We start from the raw sequence: 18,790 nt of genomic DNA on the forward strand, positions 1-18,790 counted from the left end.
ATTTATTTAATTTCTCTGAATTCTTCCTCAGGACGCGTTTAGAAAATTCAATTCATGAGTAGAGTAGAATTCTTCCCATTCAGATTGTTTTAAGCTGGTAATCAAAATTACTTTCAAAATTCTAGAATTTTCCTGAGGCATTTTCTTTTGTTTAGGGCGATAATGATATTTTCCTTAAACTATGATGATGTTGGAAAGTTCTTTCATTTATGGTTGCAATTTCTGTTTTTGGTATGGTTAATGACGTTCTTCACTTGATTTTTACAAAGGTTTAAGCTCGAGAGAAAGAGAGGCAGAAAGATATGATTTCTTTATGCCATTTCCGACCCTTTGTTAGTGAAATGTCTCTCTTCTCTCTAGTTTTTCATTCTTTGAAGTTATTTATAATTCATTTATTAGACAGGAGTGGTAACTATCAAATTATCCCAAAACCCTAAAAACCAATTTTATCAAGATCACTTGGTTGCTTTTGTTAACCATGTTATTTCACTTGGTTTTTTCAATGGTTGAAACTCTAGATAGAGACATAGAGGGAAAGTGATTTCTTTATGTCTTTCCCCCACCCTTTATCACTGACACATCTGCCTTCTTTCTTTCCCTGCATTTTCAATCTTTGTATTTCTTTATAATTGATGTAAGTAAAAATGTTGTATTTTTTGAGCCTAGAAAGACTATCCCAAAATCCCAAAAGTATATTGTGGCAACTATTTCATTCATTTGTGTCGGTAATGACATTTTCCTAATCCCAATCTTGTTTATTCAAGAATGTTTGATCTCGATGAACTGAGATTTTCATTGGCTTTATAAACCCAAGAGTTTGATATGGGCTGCGAAAACTGCATAGTCCTTGCAATATGAATTCTAGTTGCCTATAATTTGTAAATCAGGAAGAGGCCCCGATTTGTCGGATCAATATGAAATTCTTTATTCACAATGTAACATCAGGATGCTAGAAAAATAAAGTTGAGCCTTTAGTTTCTTTATGGTTACATTATCATTGTTGATTAGTGGATGGGGTCTAATATAATATTGAACTATCATTTTCAGTGGAAAGTGACACGTTGAGAACTGTTAGGTTGGGATTAGACTATTTGTTTTCAAGTTGAGTTTGGAGTCCCCATGCATAATGCCCCTTCCTTGATTGTTCTATTATATTATCATTATGCGATTTTTTAGGTGATAAATTAAAGAAACACATTTTTAAATATATATTTTCTTTTGTTTTATGTTAAATAAATATAAATGTAAAGATGAAAAGATATTATGCTTGCTTTGAGCCATTAAAATGTAATTCTTACTGGATCGACCTTCAATTTTCCCTTTTACATAATTTTTTAACGTGTCATTTGTTAGATTATGTGTTGCCAAACCTTGTGCTTAGGAGACTGTTGCTTATGTAACATAAGAGAAGAATGTAGGTGACTCTGATAAGCTATAGTACCTTAGATCAATGCAATTGTTAGTTGAAGGTAATGCATACATTGCCTGGACCTCACTTTATATTTTTACAAGGTATGTTCTAAAACCCTGGTTTGTGATAATTTTTTGGATGGGCCGCAGCCAATGGTTCAGGACATTTTTACTTGTTTATAGTGCAATAATACGTTAAAATTGTGAGTTATTCAAAATCAACTATGAAAATGTTTTTGGACCATTGGCCTAGTAAGTAGTAACATCCAATTTTCTCCTACATTGGTTTAGTATGGCTGTCAAATCTCCAACCATGACTTATTTTAAAAGATTATATTGCCATTATGTTGGGTTATTCCCCAAAGCTTTATTTAGCATACATGTTGGGGTATACCCCAAAGCTTTATTTAGCATATAAATACTTTTTTTTAAACTGTTTCAGTACTCTTTCAAATATTGGAGCATTGAGCAATTTGATGGCAGTCTCTTATGGGCAGTAGTGTTTGGAATCGGAGAAGAGTTCAATACTATTTTATTTCAAATATGCTTAGGATTATTAACGATCATTTAGAATCTGTCTCTCAAGTCATTAGTTTTAGTATTGTGTTGAGGGTGAGTGTTTGGAATTGCAAATGAATAATTTCTGATTTGAATTGTTCTTGTTGGTTTTATTTCAGTTCTCCTCTTATTATCACACTTCCAACGTTGAGAGGGTTTTTGGTCCCCGTTTATAACTTTTTCCCATTGATAGGTGCGATGTTTTTGGGCTATTTCTATGTATTAAGTTTATAGCGCAAGCAAGAATTGCTTTGTCCGAGGAAGAGATTTGACATTCTGTCTGTAATGCAAATTTTGGACTTTTTTGAATTCATTTGGATAAGACAGAATAATCTTCTAGCTTCTTAGCAATAAATGAACTCACCTAAAGTGGCTTTTGAATTGTTTTCGGCACTAGGTTGGGGTATGTTAAATAGTCCTTTATACTCCACATTGTAACTATTACCATATCGTGGGTGCTTATTTTATATCCTTTTTCCCATGATGCAGTTCGGGAATAAAAGAATTATGGAAGGCCCTCTCTTTGATTTTTGTAGGCCAGAGCCCTCCCAAGAACCAATGGTGGTAACACCACCATTGGATATGAAACAGGCTGAGTCATCACAGCAGCATGTGAGAGCCTTAAATACCCAGTTTGCAAGGTCCATATTTTTATTTTATATCAATGAATATGCTTTTAATTGATTTGTGCATTTCAATTTGTCTTATATTGATATTTTCAATGGAGGATGACCTCTTTCAAGAGCAGAAACTGCCACATGGTCTCATAAAAGCAATAAAGTTGGATGTCTTAAATGAGGCAGATATAGTTAAGTATATTCTTCTTTGTATATCTATATCAGCTTTGCAATTAGTTAAGTTCATTGTTTCTACAGCAATGGAATTATATCAAATGGCATGCACTCACTGTGTAACACTTAATCGAAGAACAGTGTGTGGCTTTAAAAGCACATCCAGTGTGTATGTCAATTATAAATCTCTCCTGACCGCCTTGTAATTTATTAACCATATATTGGATGTTAATTAGTTTCACCTCTACAGGATAAAATGGCTGCTTTGGAGATAAATCTTCCGAGTGAAGGTGTGGATGGAGTGCACAACATGCGGTGGTAAATCTTCAGATAAAAATTCTTGTGAAGGTGTGGATGGAGATTTTATATGGAAAATGTATTTATAGGATTATATGATCATTGCGAATTTACAAGAAAAGATGCTGAAATACTAATATTTTAATTTCAGGTCATTACGGAGTAACCAAATTTCCTTTTGTCATACTCCATCCATATTTTATGTCAGAGATTGCAAAAATCTTGAACAAAATTTGCCCTGGATGTAAATCTATTCGACGAGAATTACAGAACAAGGTAACACATCATATAGTTATATGTTATTTATGAGCCATATGGCCCACTGTTGGAAGAGAAAGATTTGTGCGGAGACATATATGTGTAGATACAACCAATAAAATCTTCACAACACATGACAAAAATTAATTCTAGTTAAAATTTATTCCTAAATGATAATACCAACAAACATAAATGCACTTATCTCTAAATATGATGTGCTGTATACGTTTCCATACAAGTTTTTCTCATGTTGGAAAGAGTTTCATATTTTACACGAACCATATGGTGCCAAATATTTATTATTATTATATATATATATATATATTAAGTGGAAACCTTTACTTACTAGAATGATATGCAATGATATTCTTTATTGCTAGCGTGAACGGCTTTATATTGACAATGGATCAAATGTTAACTCTCATTTTTTATATGTTAAATTATTTTTCAAAGCATATTAATTGAAACAGTTTAAATTTGTTCTACTCTCTGTGTAAAACTTGACATTTTCTGCAACCAAAATGGTGTTACATCTATTAGGTTGGAGACTTGGAGTAACTATGGATTTTCTCTTAGTTAAGGTTTTAAACTTTTTCTTTCATCAGGGGCAGCATGTCACCCATATTTTGTTTAGAACTCTTTTCATTGAATGTGAATCAGAAGTAAATTCGAACTAGAACAGGAGCAAGTTTTTTTATCAGGAAAACAATTATTTCTAATTTTAATGTATGCCTGATCTTGTGCTTTCTTCTTTTCCCTCTATAGAACTATTCCTCTCAACTCCCAATATTTATGCCTGCCAAAATTGAGGTAAAATGATGGAACTAAGAATTAAAATGGAGTTAAAAAATAGTTTTGCTCTGTTCCTTTATAAGTTAAATCCCAAACAAGAGTTGGGTTCTATTCATTCCATTCCCTGGTTTGTATGCAAGGGAAAGGTAGCTTTGCCCATCTAAAATTTTCTGTTCTGTTCCATTAATAAAATTAAAATCTAAACAGAGTGTAAAAAGTAATCCGATAACTAGTTGTTTAGAGTTTGCTTAAAGTACACAACTACACTGACATGAAAAGAATGTAGACCTTCCCTCATTAAAGTTTATTTTGTTTTGGAATTTGGCAAATAAGAAATTGATAAAGGTGGTTCTGTAATACTCCCTCTGTCCCCTTATGGAGTATAACTGTTTAACTTAAGTCATTTATGACATTCAGAAACGGATACGATAAGAGAAGACTTGTATTGAAAATTTATATTCACTAGTATAAGGGACGTCCTTTTATATTAACCAAACTCGTGATACTTGTAAAAAAATACTCGTTTTCTTATCACCATTGTGTTTTTGGGTTTACTCAAACCATTTAATGGAGTCTGATTACAATGTTATACAATAAGCAGGCCCTAACTATATGATGAAATTACTAATCTCATGGAATCCATTTAGTAAAACACTTGAAGGCACGCATTGAAAGGAGGGGTGACCATTTTCATATGGTATGTCTTTGTCAAACCTTTTCACCACAATGGTCTATTCAGGGTATATATATCCTATTGTTGCTAAGTTCTGCTAGAGTTGTTTTTAGCTTTGATTTTATGTTAACTGTGTACATAAGGAAACAAATGTAGATGAGAACCTTGTAATCAATTTTGTATGCATATTGTAACATATTATTGGAATTCATATCTGGCTTCTTCATAAGGGGACAAGTGACTGAAGAAAGCAAAACCGCAAAATAGCAGCGCAGGGATGTTTTTTGTAGGAAAGTTTCAGATATCTGCCTGGCACCTATTACAGGTTAGATTTCTATAGATTGTTAGATTTCTTGTCTTATTCGCACATGTGGGAATTGGGATGAATGTCGAATATTATAGTCATCCTTTATGAGCTAGATCTCTAGGAAAGAGGAAAATGGAATTTATCGTTAGCTGCATGGGAACACAGAAAACCTATTTGTCAATTAATTCTGTGGTCGGCATGAAGCTGGCGATGGTAACCGGGAAATGCAAATGTTTATGTCATAACATACTCTATTTCTGTAATTTGGCGTGTGCTCTCTTACCGTGATGAGAGAAAAAGAAATTGTTAGTATAATCACGTTATGTCTTGAGAGTTGAGATGCTATAAATTAGAAATTGAAGGGTCTGTTTTGTTCCAAAGTCTTCTTTAAAATTGATACAATGTTAGGTGTGAAGGCATGTGATTTTTTACTTTAAGACATAAGCAAGGTTAGGTGTTGATATTTTTTTCCCAACTTCTTTATTTGAAACTTATATTTCACATCTTTCATCCACAAATCACAACTAGTATGTTATGAATGTAATATCATCCATGTATTGTATGATTAAATACAAATGATAGATGATGCAATAATAGTATATAAAATTACTACGAATACATTTTTTCTAATACTTTAATTTATATCTACATTTATTCTAATACTTTAGTTTACAGCGTTCAAGTTAAATATAAAAGTTATTAAATATTGAAAGAAAAAACATTTCCAGATTATTATTATTTGATTGTATCCTTACTAATTCAAATCATCGTAAAAAGAAAGAAAAAACTCATTCAAAATGAGAAATAATTTGCCTACTGAGAATATTGTTAAAAGAAAATGTTTAGAATCTAAAGATTCAAACTCAAAATATGTTTGTTGTGGTCAGCAACAGATTGAATAGGTGAATGATAAGCCGATAAGCTATAATGGGATGTTACACTTTTTAATCCTGTATGCATTGAAACAACAAGAACAAAGAAGTGCCAAGTTAATAATCCCCATTTTATTTTCAGCAAAAAGGATAGTAGTATAGTATAACAAAGTGGGTACAAAATGTAGTGGTAGCTTGGCCCTTGTGGGTGGGGCTGCCAATAATGTAAGTTTTTTTTGTTACAAGGCAGATAGTGATAGTAAAGTTGTGATGATAATATAACACTGAAGTTGATAAAATAATATTGCATTAAATAATTTGGTGGAAATTATACACTTCTCTCTGTTTAATTTAACAATGATTAGTACACCTCTTCAAAAAATACTTAATTTCATTTGGTAACTCTGCTGTACCTAATTGTAGTTCTTAGGCAATTAGTTTTTTGGAGTTTTTGCCTAACATGAATGTCCTTGCTCAGGCTTCATAGCCTCATGTGTCAATGAGGTGGTTTTTCTAATCACATTATAGAAGGTAGACTTAGGTATGCATTATAGCTTAGCTCTTCAACAAAGTTAATGTTACTGATTTAGCAGTTAGTACCAATGTTTGCTATATGGTTGATCATTTATGCCCCTTTACACCTTTTCTCGGCTTCTGTACTGCAAAGATTTTGTTTGTGTCCTATGCTTATTTTTCTGATAATTTGTATATTCAGGGACCAACTAATATAATCCGTGATACTACCTGCTTACGAAGCGGCTATCCGGGGTGTCTCTGGTACATGGTTTACTAGTCTCCTACTGGTGCCATGTTCAAGTTTTTCTTTACATTGTTTATAAAGTCTTGTAGTGATACTCCCCCTATCTCTCCCCTTGTCTATGATTCTATATTCAATCATAGTCTTTAGATGTTCACATCTGCGTATTATCATTCTTGAGTAACATGGATCATAGTTTCAAATTGTTATACTATGTAGATCCTTTTTTGCCAAAAAGATCTTAAGCATTGACTTAAGAATATCAATATGTTTCTTTTTTCCCACATTGTCTTTGCTTGTCCTCAAGCACCTAGAATAACTACTGATGTGCAAAAGGTTTCTGTGTCTGGTTCCTAATAAGTCATAAAGGGTCAATTCTGATCCATTCTTCCAAGTGATGTTAGTACAGTTGCTCGATGTTCTCTGCTCATGGTGGTGAAACTGCTGTATTTTTTCTTCAGGGTGAAATTCACATCTTTTCTGGTTCGAATTTTGCGCCAGTTGAGAACTATTAGATTAATGTTGGATCTGGAATTGTTGCCCCTGCATTTTCTTCAACAAATTGTCTATTCAGTTTCTGTATGGTATGACTCTAGTAAGGATCATACTACATTGAAAATAATCCGGGTTTTTTCCCCTACTATTCCTAGTAGTCAAGTAAAAGCCAATCTTTGGTAGTGTGCAATTGCTATCACTTATCCTTTTAACATTCTTATAAATTTAAAGCTTCTGATTTTTTCAACTGTGCAGTTGTGATTTGTTTAGTTTATCTGGTTTGCATGAAATGGTAATATATGTAACAAAAACAGATTTTGGTGGAGCCTTTTGGTTGGAATTGATTGGTGGGGTGCACCCAGAGTGCTGCTGAGGATAGTATTGATATGGAAGTTTTTGGTATCGTCTTTTTCCTATTTCTGTTTTCATCAAGTATTCTCATGGGATTGATTTATTGTAACATGTTTAAAATTATATAAGGATTAATCTTTTTAAAGATATATATATATATATATATATATATATTGTGTAATAATTTTATAAAGTCAATGTTCTTAACTTATTAAAGCAAGTAAATGGAATGTGAAAGGAGATTCAAATCTCATTTAATGTGAAATATAATTCAAAAACAAATAGACCAATCAATTATTAAAATATACAATGTGGGAAGGTATATAGAAATAACATGGACATGTTTTGGAGGAAAATATTGGTTGTGGGAGTGATATATGCTATGAGGAACATTTTTTCTTATATATGTGATAGACTATTGAGGGGTCTCATTCCTTTTCTGAACTGTGATGATAGTACATTTTTTCTTATATATGTAATAGACTATATTATTAGGCATAAGCATTGTGTTTATTGATTCTCCTTGCAGAACAATATAAACTTTCATTCGGGAGAAGAATAATATAAACTTCATTGCTTTTTAAGCTTAAACATACTTGGAGATGGAAGGATAAAATGCCCAAGAGGTTGTTGTTGGATATGTGCTAATGCTTGGGAAAGGAGTTGAGTGTACTTTGATAAATTCTTCACCCTGACAAGCATTCTCGCGGAAACATTAAGCAACATTGACTATGAATCAATGGCTATGAGCATGTATGTCACTTGTCCTTACTATTCAGGTCTACTTTTGTTAGAGTTTGACTAGTATCATTCCTTATTTTGTCCCCTCCATTAAATTTATGATGGTCATTAATGTTTATTTATACATAATATACTAGAGAACATATTAGGTGAGAATTATTGGGTACTGTAACTGAGAGATTAGATCTTGATTATTGTTTTTTATTTAGATGACTAAGATTGAAAGATAAATAAACAATTATATATGTTGAAATAATTTGAAGATAAATGTTTATAATGAAAGTTGTCAAACAAAGATGTTTAAAATGGGCAAATGTTTTTCAGCTCTTTTTTGACAAAATTATTGAATCTTGATTATTGTTTCTTATGATGGTCATTAATGTTTATTTATACATAATACACTAGAGAACATATTAGGTGAGAATTCTTGGTTATTGTAACTGAGAGATTAGATCTTGATTATTGACTAAGATTGAAAGATAAATAAACAATTATATATGTTGAAATAATTTGAAGATAAACCTTTATAATAAAAGTTTTCAAACAAAGATATTTAAAATGGGCAAATGTTTTTCAGCTCTTTTTGACAAAATTATTGAATCTTCTAAAATTGAAAGAATATATGAATATGGAGGAGTAAACATTTTTATGGTCATTAGCTTTGTTTTCCTTTTGTACTATTTAAGAAAAATTATATTGAGGCATCATAAGTTAAGAAGATTTCCGGTATATGTGCGCTTCATGGTACCTTGTGCATATGGATTATAATTTATTTAATAAAAATATGTGGGCTTAATTTATTTTCACAAAAGTTTATATATTAGAAAACTATTTTTATTAAAAATTTATTTATCACTTGTTATCATCATATATTAATGTTCTGATATTATTAGAACCGTAATTTCTTAAATATTCTAATTACTTAATTTTAAAAAAATAATAATGAATGTGTTTGATATGTTAATTAAAAATTTAATTTAAAGTTATAAAGAACAAATGTTTACATATTTTAAAAATTAAAATGTAATAATATTTATAACTCCTAAGTTAAAGTTCATTGAGAATTCTTTTAGAATTAATGTTATGATCCATAATTAATTTTAATTTTATTGAAATATTTTTTTATAAATATATATTATTACTAAATTAATTATTAAAAGTTGGTAATTGAAAGAAGGGAAAATCAAATTGACTAAAAGTGCTGCAAGAATGCAAAAAAATAAAATATGTATTAACAAGGCCCATTAAGGCCCACTAAGTAGATTTTATTTACAGTGTCGGTGTTTAGTTTGCTATATAAAGACAAGATCATTGGATGTTTCATAAGTTCTTTGAGAAATATGCCAGAGAGGGAGAGAGAGAACGTGAGAGAGGGAGAGAGAAAGCGAGACATACAGTAAGAGTGGTATGAAATTGAACATGAATATGCGAGAGTGCGAGAAAGAGAGAACGTGAGAGAGAGAGAGAAAGCGACACAGAAAGAGATTTATATGAGGAATCACAGGAAGTTGAGATCATATTCCTTTGCACTCGCAAGAGAGGTATGAAATTGAACATGAATAAAAGAGAATGATGCATACTGTTTAGTGTTGGATATGCATGCGAGAGAGGGTGAGTGACAGAATCAATTTCCAATCTTCTTCATAAATTACTATAACTCATGATAATGTGAGTTTGTTGAATTTCAGCTCATAATATGCGATTTTCTTCAACTTCAACTCATTATAATGTGATTTTCTTGAACTTCAACCGATAATTATGTGATTTTCTTGAACTTCAACTCATAAATGTGATTTTCTTGAACTTCAGCGGATAGTTATGTGATTTTCTTGTACTTCAGCTCATAGTGTTGCGATTTTCTTGAACTTCAGCTGATAATGATGTGGTTTTCTTGAACTTAAGCTGATAATGATGTGATTTTGTACGCATGAAATTGAGTCATACTGTTTCGTGTCGGATATGCATGCGAGAGAGGGTGAGAGAATCAATTTCCAACCCCTTCTATCTCTCTTTTCTATCTCAATTTCCAATCTTATTCATGAATTACTACTTATCTCAATTTCCAATCTTCATGAATTACTACACTTATTGAGCCAACTTCTTAGTATCTCAGTGATGTGATTTTCTTGAATTTCACCTCATAATATTGCCATTTTCTTGAACTTCAACTCATAATAATGTGATTTTCTTGAACTTCAACTCCTAATTATGTGATTTTCTTGAACTTCAGCGGATAATGATGTCATTTTCTTGAACTTCAGCTGATAATGATGTGGTTTTCTTGAATCTGAACTGATAGTCATGTGATTTTCTTGAACTTAAGCTATGTTATTTTCATGAACCTCAACTGATAATGATGTGTGTTTCTTGAACTTCAGCGGATAATGATGTCATTTATTTATGACTTTCTTGAACTCCTAAATGATATTGTAACATGAATTCTTTATTCACAATGGATAGATGGTTGGATCGAAATTATATACTTGTAGTATGAATTCTTTATTCATAATTTGTAAATGGATGATATGCTTTTATGATCTCTCATTCAAATGCATTTGATCTTGATGAATCTGAATTTTAGTGGCTGTTTTGGATTGTGAGGATGAGGTATTGCATGCAAGATGAATGATTGTGAGGATGAATCTTGATGCTATGTTTGACCCTAGTTGCTTATAATTTTGAATTCAGATGGACCCTAATTTTAAAAATTACCCGAAATGCAATTACAATTTAAATCCTCAATTCATAGTGTTAAATCCTTAACATCTGAGGTTTGTGTGATAACATCTTTAGTGCCTGAGCCCGTGCAAGGATCCACTGAAACATTAATTAGCGTTGACTCTGAATCAATGGCTATGAACAACCTTTGTCCTTACTGTTCAGGTCTGCTTTTTTTTCAGTTTGACAAGTGTCATTTGGTCATTTTAATTGTGTTTCAAATTATGCAGGCTTATGTTGATTTGTTTGCACTTGCAAGAGAGATATGAAATTGAACATGAATAAATGAGAATGATGCATACTGTTTTGGATATGCATGCCACACTCAAACTCCTCAATCAGGGACTCCACAACCTGTCATGGCAATTTCCAACCCTTTCTATCTCAATTTCCAATCTTCTTCATAAATTACTATTACTCGTGATAATGTGATTTTGTTGAATTTCAGCTCATATCCTCCCCTCTTACAATGGAATCATATAGAGATGGTATTTTTTCAAAAGAATTCTCCTTAACGGTTTTTGTATCTTCTCTAATGTTAATTTTTTCAATTCATTGTCAGCAGTCATATATGTCCCAAGCTATGACTCAGTGAGCTGCAAGTTCAGTTCAAAATGAGGTTGTTACATGTGTGGATGAAAGGTGTAAAATTAAGTTAAAATATGGAATTCTCAGTATATTATTGCAGTTGTGTATAAAATGTTGTCAGTGTAAACTGTCTAATTGGGATCACTGTAAACACACTTTGACCTTCTAATTGGTGGAAGAAAAAGGCATATGGTTTTGCCCCCTTTGTGGCTATTCATTATTTCACTCGAGTCATACATTTCTTGCAGGATGGAAGATTTGTCACATCCAGGTTCTTGATGAATTAGAAGTCTGTATTTGTACATGTTATATTGTATTGTGCTCAACTTGCTCAAGAGCATAGCAAGTTAAATCTAAAGGTGCCCTGAATTTTGTCTTCTATGCTATACTTGTGGTCTGATTTTAAATTTGAATTGGGACATTCATTTATCTGTTGTGATTTTAAATTTAAATATGGTTGTATGGGAAAAAATAGGGAATCCAAATTCTGTTCTAGCTCAAGAAGAACATACAGTGTTAGCATTAAATACTAGTTATTTGTATCACATTATGAATTTATGATATGTATTCCATGCAGATGGTAGTATATGGAATTAGAAGGTTCTATAATATTGTATAGTAATGATATGATCTACTATTTTTAATGTGCTGTCAAATTAGTTTCTGTGTCATTTTTGTATATCAGGGACTCTGAGGAACAGTTCTTCTTAACTGGAAACTCTTATTATTTTCTATGAAGGGGCAAGAGTTATCTTAAAAGCTTTGAGTGATAGGATATGAAGGCTTTGAGTGATAGGATATGAAGGCTTTGAGTGATAGGATATGAAGGCTTTGAGTGATAGGATATGATCTCATAGACACTGTAAACTTTCTAAATGTATTTACTTGGTGTCCACTAAGTTAGTAGTAATTATAGATGTTAAGTTATCAAAGTTCCTCTATATGATGTTTTGTAATTCACATTAGAGAATAGACCAATCTTAGAATAATTGATGTCTTTAATTTGTTTTTTAATTATGTTCTGATTGAAAATTAAAACTAACAAGTGCTTGGAGACATGAGTTTCTGAAGAACTGCTTGTTTCCTTCAGTATATAAGGTGCTTATTGTCTGTAATGGTACTTTTCAGTCTTCTTTATTTTACTAGTGCACGACTGAATATTTTTATGCTTGAATATTTATTTTTTGTGAAAGGAAGTTTAGGTAAGTTGGGTCTATGCAAGAATGTTTTTTACCTGATCTCACAGATAAGATGCTTGTGGAAACAATAATTTTCTTGGTGTATGCAGAGAAATGCGATGCTTTCCCCTAAATTCTTGCCTCTGGATGTAAGTGATTTTTTTCTTAGGATTTCTTCAATAAGGGGAGATATGAGCTATTAACACACTCACAATTAATAGATTTCTTCTTAGTAATAGATGCATTTACACAAATTTGAAACACCTTAAGGTTTTCATATCTTTGCTTGTGAAAATAAATAGGCTGCTTTCAATGCAATTGTGGTATGTAATTCAGATGTTATGCTTTGGGGGGACTATGATGTGCCTAAATGCAACAGCTATATGGATTGACCCTCGATAAATCTAAATGTAAATTGCAGTAAGCATTCTTTTTTCATTATATTACATAAAGCTTGAATGTATATTCTTGTTGGAATGTTTGAGCTGGCAAAATGCAATTGTTTCCTAATGTAGTAATTAGAATTACATGCTTTTAAGACTTATATGATCCCTAAATGCAGTATGAGTTCTTTGTAAATGATATAAAAAGTGGATGGAGTGTTGGTATATGTTGTGCCTTGATGATCCTAACTGCAAATGTCAAATGCTATATTGATTCTTTAAGCATAATGTAAATCTAGGATAGTCGTGGTTTACCTTAACGCGTTGTCAAATAATGTGACTTTCTTTATTTGTAATGTAAATTTTGGATTGTGGTTTTTTGGCCTTTATAACCTAAAGGCAATGGCAGCATGAATCTCTTCATAATCTAAATTCTGGATGGGTTTGAGCCTAGATGTCCTTAAATGCCACTATAATATAAAAATGTTTATTTATGATGTAAAATAAGCATGTTATTTTTAGCATATATTACCTTAAAAGCATTTGTAATATGATATCTTGTTTCAGAATGATTGGAGGTGTGAACTCTTTATGACCCTAGATGCCACTGAGGTGTGAACTCTTGTTTCAGAATGAGTGGATGCCACTAGTGTAGGCAATATCAGCTATGGAGGAAGGAGATTCTTGGGGTCAGACTGCAACAAAAGAGAAAGAATGTGCTTCTGGGAGAGGAACATGTCTGGCTTTGAAGCATAAAGGATTAAGCCTGTTGAGATGGCAGTATCTGAAACGATGGTGAAAAGAAAGAACATATTACTGCGTTTCACCAAGCATCTTTTTGAATACCTGGGATGTTGGAATTTGTTTATTCTTTTGCCTATGTGGATTAAACTGACAGTTGTTATATAAGGAATCGATTGTTTTGGGAGTCTCTTGCACTGTGGGCTGCCCTTTAATATAAAGGTATAATTGCAAGTACTTTATCGTTGGTTTTCTAGTGGATAGTAAATTTAATTGTTAAGTATGGCATTTGCCTAACATGAATGGCTTGATAAACCTTGCTCAGGTTTCATAGCCTCACTTAATCAATTAGGTGGTTTTTCCAATCACATTATAGAAGGTAGACTTAGCTAGGCATTAAAAGCTTGGCTCTTCAATGAAGTTAATATAATTGGTTTGGCAGTCAACACCCGTCTTTTCTATATGGTTGATCATTTATGCGACCTTTAATCTTTCCTGGCTTTTCTATTGCAAACATTATTTAGGGTTTTCTATTTGGTTTCACACCTCCAATCATTTATGCTATCTTTATCAGATTTTTGGGTTAAGAATTATTTTTTGAATTATGGTTCGAAGAGAATGGCCCTTTTGTCAGCTGAGTTAATTAGAATGACCTGTTTTCTTTGATTGCATGGTCCAGAAAGTGTGTTGTTAGAGTCACTGATACATTATAGGCTCGTTTGTGTCATGTTTGTTGAGAACTTTTAGGTGGCAGAGAAGGATTGATGTATTTGGACTAGGCTTCACTGATTCTGTACATACCTATCGATATTTTCCCTTCTTTCCTCACCAAATAAATCCATTTTAGCAAGCATATAAGTAGGTTAGCACATTTTGTTCCACTTTCAAGTCATCTGTGAGGATTACTGTCTTTTTTGTAATAATGCTTTACTATTGCATGTGATTGCTCTCTGCAGGTGCTAAGTAATCCGGAAAAGACTCCCCTTCACACTTTCATTTGCAACTATGATTTGAGTGACATGCCAGCTGGTACCAAAGTAAGTTTTGTCTGTCTGGATAAATCTCTACCTCAATTGATTTGGGCATTTTGCTTCTTAATGGCATGATTGTTTTGATACGGCTGACTTTAGCTCTAAATGTTGGCTGGCCATATATGAAAGAAGTAAATTAAAAGACTAGAATCCAGTACATGATTTACTTGTAAATTGATTATTACATTCATGAGATGGTGAGATCAAACAACCATAAGCAGGGCAGGGCAGTGCACGAAGATCATACCTAGTGGGGTCAGGGGAGTGTTGATCTTCAAGCATCTCTCTAGAATCAATGGATTCTAGGTTGAGTAGAGCTGTTTCTTTATTGCTAAGAATTTAGGAAGATTACAAAAGTAGAATTGTTAGAATACAATGGATCCCACGATTCTCTTCTCTGGTTCCACATCCAGAAACTTCCCAACTAATTTTCCATCCCTTTATTGAATTTTCTAACTAACTAAGGGTATTATTGACAAAACTACCACATGACTACTTTTCTTTTGCCTCTTTTATATACATTTGTAATACATGGCCTTGGCCTACCCTTATCAAGGGTAGATATTTTATTTTTTTGAAAAGTGGTTTTAAGTAAAAGTTATTTTTATTTTTTTAAAAAAACGACCATACAATTGCCAGGCTGTGTTATTGGGTTTCAATTTGGTTTCCCATGTTGGGTTGCTTTTGCTGCTTGGATTTTCAACTGTGCTTAATGGTGCTATTTTGTTGTTGTTTCTCAATTTTTAAGTGAGATTGTATCTTGGCAAAAGGAGGAAGCTTAAGAGTGTCGGTGATGAGAGTGAGAATAACAGTGTCGGTAACAAAAATGGAACACCCTCATATTAGGTTTTTAACTTGAGGCATGTTTGATCTGGTGGCGAAAACTTTGCTGGGGTCAAACATATCTTTCATGTGAAGAAGCTGTTGTAAGTGGTTTCCACGTTTATAAAGTATATTCAACAATTTGTAATACGGTTCCAAACACTCATGGTTAAAATTTCTATTTGGGTACAAAATGTTCTAACATTTGACACTATCTGAATTTCTACTATGATATCTGATTTCAAAGATCGCGAGAGATCGAGAGAGAGAGAGAGAGAGAGAGAGAGAGAGTGCGAGAGAGAGAGAGAGAGAGAGAGTGCGAGAGAGAGAGAGAGATTAAGCATTATGGATTTATTTATGCCATTCTTCCTACCCTCTCTCGCATGCATGTCCAACTTGTGGTTCTGTTACAGATTAAATTATGTTTTGCTGTCTCAATATCGAATGTTGTACCCCAAAAATGGTTGATGAATTTTTGTAAGGTGTTTTTAGTTGAGCACTTGCACTAACTTACTAATAATACACAACTTGATCCTAGTAAATAATATATATATGTGTGTGTGTATATATATATGCCAAGCATTGCAATAATGAAATGAATTCGAACTAGTATAATAAGTTAACTGAAATAATGTTATCTTTGATACCCAAAACTGGAGTGTGTGGTTGGATTGTGTCCCCATGATGCAGATAATGAAGAACATAAAGGAAACAAGGAAATGGTCAATTTTCAGCATCATTCTTCCTACCAATGCCGATAATTTTAGATCTTGAGAGAACAGACAAATGGCAGTATAACTTTAGCTCTATAATTCTAATCTAAAAGAATACTTTCAGGTTTTATACCACATTGGACAATGCAGTTCCGACAGTCATCATGAAGAGGCATGTTAAGCACTTAAGGTAATTTTGAAATGATATTCTAATTCCGCAACACCCTTGACCATTCCATTTTCATGTATTCATATATTATGAATACATGAAAGTGTACATATTAACTTTTCCATTTTGACTTTCATACTAAGTTGTTGAGGAGTAAAATTTGGCAACTTCTATGGTCATGATATTTTCACAGATTTTATTTTATGTTCTGATTATAATATGGGTAATTGGGTGTAGTACATTATAGTGAAAGTTCATTCTTTAAGTTGAATCACGGTGATGGACTATATTTCAAGTTATGACTCTATATGATCCATCTTAGTTATATTATAGTTTCCCCCCTACTTAGTTTATGGGCTTCTGATTCTTTAAATCATTGTTTGCAGAGGTGTGCTATTTGGTGCATAACACATTTGGTTGAAGCCTAATGCTAATATAATTAATGAAACGTTCCTGTTTTTGCAATTTGTTATATAGGATAGAGTCATTGACTTGATTTATCTTATACAATCTCTAATTTCATATGAACTCCACCAAGGAGGGTAGATTAGTCCAATCTCGAGAGGTAGACGAAACCATTAGTGAGTATTAAGTAAAGGGTTTATGATAAGACATTATGGTGTTGGTCAATATAGCTGACCCTATTTAGTGGAAAAATACTTGTTGCTTTTGTTTTTGCTTATTTCATGGATTGTTTCAGGGGTGCACTTGTGCCGTGCTAGACATGCAGAATGAGTTTGAGGATTTATTATATTTTCTGTTTTGTCTCTTGCTGTTGTTCTGGCTAGATTCTCTGGAAACTGTTATAGAGTTCTAGTATACCTTTTATTGCTATGATTGATTTTTTGGTCAATAGGCTTTGGTTAAAGGAAGTAGGTTTATTCTTTTACTAATTCATGAATCCAATACTTAAGTATATATAGTTGAAAAGGGTTTATTTCTTTCTTTCTTATTCACCCAATTGGTTGTATTATTGAGTATTGACCATTGGATTCTGAATTCAGATTCATCATACTAAAACGAATTCTGCCAATTTTGCAGGGTTAAGGGTTTTTAGCGAGAGTAATGAAACATTGGTTTGACAATAAGTAGTCACAGAATTAAGTATCACTGGTGTCTGGTGTTACAGATATTCACAAACACAAATAAATCAATTGTAAGATTAGTTTGTGTGACTCATTCATCTTCAAATATGATCTATTCTTGATTTAGATATTTGGTATTTATGTTTTGATTCAAGTGTTGGTAAGAATAGTTGCTAAAACTTATGCTAAAATTTGAATTTCAATAAATTGTTTTTTAGTCATAAACACATCAATTTTTCCTCTCCGGAACTATTCACTTGTACTGTGAGATGGATTTCCTGTATCTAATAGAGTTTTATAGTTGTGCCACTGCCTCCCAAGGCATGTCTGTAGTTCTATTTTAATCTAATCATGTAGCTAATTTGTTCCTACTTATTTATTTTCACAATTGTTGTTCAATCTTCAGTAATTTTGATATGAACTTATTGACAGTGACCAACTATATATCAGTGCAACAGCATGGAACATTTTAAACATGTAACAATCAAGGAGGAGCACTCATTTCTATCATCAATGGTGTTGATTTTCGAGCTATTGGCTAACATAATACTCTTGGTGACAAGGCCTTTATCTCTGCTTAAACTGGCATACTTGATTGGGATCAGAACTGCGTTAATTGTCACTTATGCTTGGATATCTTCCATTTAAACATAATATTGGGAACTATAATAACATGGACGTTTGGGCTTATATCTCTACCTGCAAGAGTTGTGAATACCTTTCAAAGGGAGAGGCAGGCTAGTTTTCATTCGATAACTATATCATATTCCCTAAATGATAAGATGACTGATTTGCATCACAGGTTTTTATCTGCATAATACATTTCATTTTCCCCTAAGTTGTATATGGATCATGATGGGTAGAATTTTGTCACTGATGAAAATTTTAGTACAAAGTACATGTAAGCTCTTTTTTTAAGGGTGGGGACTGGGGATGTTGGTGCTTTTAGACTTAATTTCCCTCTATCCTTTGTGGACTCCTCCCATTATTCTTATCCATAAGCACAACATTTATTTTAATGCAGAATAAGCTAGAGAGTCTAATATGGGATCAGAAGGAA

At 32.5% G+C, this 18,790-nt stretch overlaps 1 protein-coding gene and 1 long non-coding RNA gene across 6 annotated transcripts in view; both read left to right on the plus strand.

Annotated features, from left to right (window-relative positions):
* LOC109350391 overlaps positions 1 to 18,790 on the plus strand; it is a gene marked incomplete at its 3' end in the record, with an annotated part of 131,580 nt that overhangs the window by 81,722 nt on the left and 31,068 nt on the right. The gene's annotated exons all lie outside the window — the stretch shown is intronic.
* On the plus strand, positions 1,263 to 18,780 carry LOC109349011. Of its 5 annotated transcripts, XR_002107886.1 has the most exons (12): positions 1,263 to 2,609; positions 2,696 to 2,776; positions 3,010 to 3,107; positions 3,208 to 3,332; positions 4,708 to 4,803; positions 5,010 to 5,104; positions 7,525 to 7,609; positions 13,801 to 14,132; positions 14,867 to 14,947; positions 16,601 to 16,666; positions 17,687 to 17,801; positions 18,163 to 18,780. It is a non-coding gene; the product is annotated as an uncharacterized LOC109349011 (long non-coding RNA). The 5 variants fall into 5 exon arrangements; XR_002107888.1 differs by lacking the exons at positions 1,263 to 2,609; positions 2,696 to 2,776; positions 3,010 to 3,107; ... (2 more) ...; positions 5,010 to 5,104; positions 7,525 to 7,609 and adding exons at positions 12,713 to 12,935; positions 13,089 to 13,196 and having other exon boundaries at positions 13,737 to 14,132; XR_002107890.1 differs by lacking the exons at positions 1,263 to 2,609; positions 2,696 to 2,776; positions 3,010 to 3,107; ... (2 more) ...; positions 5,010 to 5,104; positions 7,525 to 7,609 and adding exons at positions 12,713 to 12,935; positions 13,123 to 13,206.

This window comes from Lupinus angustifolius, chromosome LG06 (assembly GCF_001865875.1).
Source record: "Lupinus angustifolius cultivar Tanjil chromosome LG06, LupAngTanjil_v1.0, whole genome shotgun sequence".
Taxonomy (NCBI): domain Eukaryota; kingdom Viridiplantae; phylum Streptophyta; class Magnoliopsida; order Fabales; family Fabaceae; genus Lupinus; species Lupinus angustifolius.